The sequence below is a fragment of the Corvus brachyrhynchos genome, unplaced genomic scaffold (genome assembly GCF_000691975.1).
Source record: "Corvus brachyrhynchos isolate BGI_N302 unplaced genomic scaffold, ASM69197v1 scaffold175, whole genome shotgun sequence".
NCBI classification, from domain to species: Eukaryota; Metazoa; Chordata; class Aves; order Passeriformes; family Corvidae; genus Corvus; species Corvus brachyrhynchos.
The window spans coordinates 7,590,094-7,592,743 of NW_008238448.1; the positions used below are offsets into that span (position 1 = coordinate 7,590,094).

The window sequence follows — 2,650 nt, forward strand, 5'->3', positions numbered from 1 at the left end:
TGTCTGCCCCCGGCATGGGTATCTCTCCCCGGGAACGGGGCTCTACTGGCGGGATGGGTGTCTCCCTCCGGGGACGGCTCCGGGGAGCGGGAGGGCAGCATCCCAGAGGCGCGTTTGCTGCCACCTTCGCCTCCGGCAACCCCAGCCCCTTCTCCAGCGCAGGCACTGCGGTCCTGATGGGAATGCCGCTTGCTAATGTAATCACGTATTCCGCCCTTTTTGCTTACTTGCTCTCAGAACCGATGTAAATCCTCTCTGGGCCTTTCTGTGCCGAAAGTTAGACGCAATTTGATGCCTGACCATGAGGATATGACTGCTGGGGGAAAATGAAACTGGAAAAAAGCCCCCAGTGTGGTGCAGTATGCAAGGTGCGCTAGTAAATGCTATCACCTGGAGAGTTTATATCAAAAAAGAACAGAAAGGGTCCTGTCAAACACCACCTGGAGTGGCACCTCAGTTTTATCCCCATTTTTTGAAAGCAGCTGATATTTTGCCGACATAGCTGTCCCACTGACAATGTCAAACTTGTCCAATTTATTTCATTGCTTGCTGACACACCAGCTCATTCTGCTTTAAACCATGGTTGTCCCTTCTTTCTCCGTCAGCTTTGTCTTATTGAGAAGACCAAAGCATCTTTCATCAGCCTGAACAGGGCAGTAACAAAATAAAAGTGTCAGAACAAAAGAAGGCTTCGCTAAAACAAAGGAGTTGTAAGTAGGAATTAACAGAAAGTCAGGGACTAGGGAAATGGGTGAAGATACTTTTGGGAAGAAAGGGATGCTATGTTATTTGTCTGAGCTGCATCTTTCAGTCTGGATGTATGGCAAGAAAGGGGAAAAAACCTAAATTTGTCAGCCCTTTCACCTTTCTACTTCTATGTGTAGACGTGACATGCTCTTATTTTGCATTGAAAAAAATTATGAGATTTTGAAGCATCTGACAGTCCTGGGACCTCAGTAAATCTCTACTGTAATAATATATGGAAGCATAATTCCTGGGTGTAGGTATGGGTCAAAGGAAAATGCTCCTCAGAGTTCTGAACTTCTGCATAGCCTTGACTGTGTAAATTGTGGTGGATCTCTTACATTTTTAACCTGGTGGACTAAAGGCGTATTGATAAGGAATCCCTTCCTGACATCCATTGCTTAGGCTAGTGGTTGAAAACTGATTATATTGCTAAAATCAGCAGGGTACACTAGTAGGACTAGCTGGCACATCTCAGCTTACACTATTAATTCTTGAGTAAATGTAGATTAAACAGTATGGCATAATTCTGACCGGTTTAGCCTTTCAGTTCATGCAGTCGATCTGCTGCTTTTGCAAAAATAGCTGACCCTGAGAAATTCTTTGGGATATTGTGTGGGATAGAAGCAAGCAAAAAGGGCTCAGTCTCCTGCTGGCAGACAACCCTCCTTTCTCAGTTTGGAAACCATACTGAAGGATGTCCCTCACTGATAGTTACTGGGTAGGGATAAAAATGTACCTCTGTTGCGCTGAAATGTTTCTCTGAAGATGGAAGGAATTAAATGGAGCTGATTAAAAAAAACAAGAATTTTTTAAAATGCCATGTTAATCCAAACACATCAGTAGCTGTTTCTTTAGGCAGACTTGAATCTGAGAAGGGTTAAGCTATGCGTAACACTTGAAGCAAGAAAGTGACATTTCTTCTCTACTCTTGCTTTCCTTAGGGAAGATATGAATGGGGAAATAGTGTGAGTAAATCAGGGCTGGCTTTCCTCTCAGTGGTGAACAGTGGTGTTTTATTGGTAAGTTTGCTTGGCACTGGTAATTTCTTAGAATTTTCCCAGGCCAGGGAAAGGAATCCCCAGGTTCATGGTTCTTGGATAACATGCCACCCATGCTTTGAGCAGTTTGCATGGGGATGTGTACTTTTTTACATTGGACTGAAATCCAAGACAGCAACTGATTGTAAACCATTCATATATTGTGCCTACTGAAGTCATAGGATAGCACAGAATTTGACTCAGCCTGTGTAAGGAAGGAAAAGAAAAAAACGTGATCTTTATGCCAGTGGTGAAATTCTTACTGACATCAGCAGGGGAATGATTTGGTCTTCCCTGTGACTGCAGTCAGAAATGAATGCCTGATTGGCAGTCTCCAAGGAGCTCTGTTTTCTGAAACATCACACAGAAACAAAATATTATATGTAACTGTGTTTCAATTGTTTCTTGAGTTGATTTCAGCATGAATAAGTTGTGCAGTCATTTCAAAGAAATGCTGTTATTCAATTCTGTTATGGGGGGGGGGGGGGGGTATTGGCATCATGGTAAAAACTGTTCTAAAACAAAGTTTCTTTAAGAAAGACCCCAGTAATTAATTAGTTCACTGGTATTAAGGAAGGGCATAAACCTGTAAGAATTTAGTAACTATTTAAAGGAAACACTTTTCATTAAGGAAAAGCTGGAAGATTATTATGCTAATAACAGTCCGGGGTGTGCTGGTCCATGTAGAATTCCCATAGATATTACTGGAAGACTTGTGCTAAATCAGCACTAGTTTTAGGTAGTGGATTGTAAAAAAATGGTATGCTGCCCAGCAGGATCTTAATCCTTCTGCATTTACTTAGGCAAACTTTGTCTTTGGAATGCTTTTGAAATCTGTTCCAATTTTCAGCAGGCGTCATGCCTAA

The 2,650-nt window shown here is 42.4% G+C and overlaps 1 protein-coding gene across 3 annotated transcripts in view; it reads left to right on the forward strand.

Moving 5' to 3' along the window:
- Positions 1–2,650, forward strand: part of NPY2R (neuropeptide Y receptor Y2) — a 10,404-nt gene that overhangs the window by 4,902 nt on the left and 2,852 nt on the right. The window contains exon 1 of one of the 3 annotated variants that reach the window (XM_017736875.1): positions 1,608–1,766. The exons of the other annotated variants lie outside the window; for them this stretch is intronic. The gene's annotated coding sequence lies outside the window, so the exon portion shown is untranslated. Of the gene's footprint in view, positions 1–1,607; positions 1,767–2,650 lie in introns of those variants that run through there. 3 annotated transcript variants of the gene reach the window in all.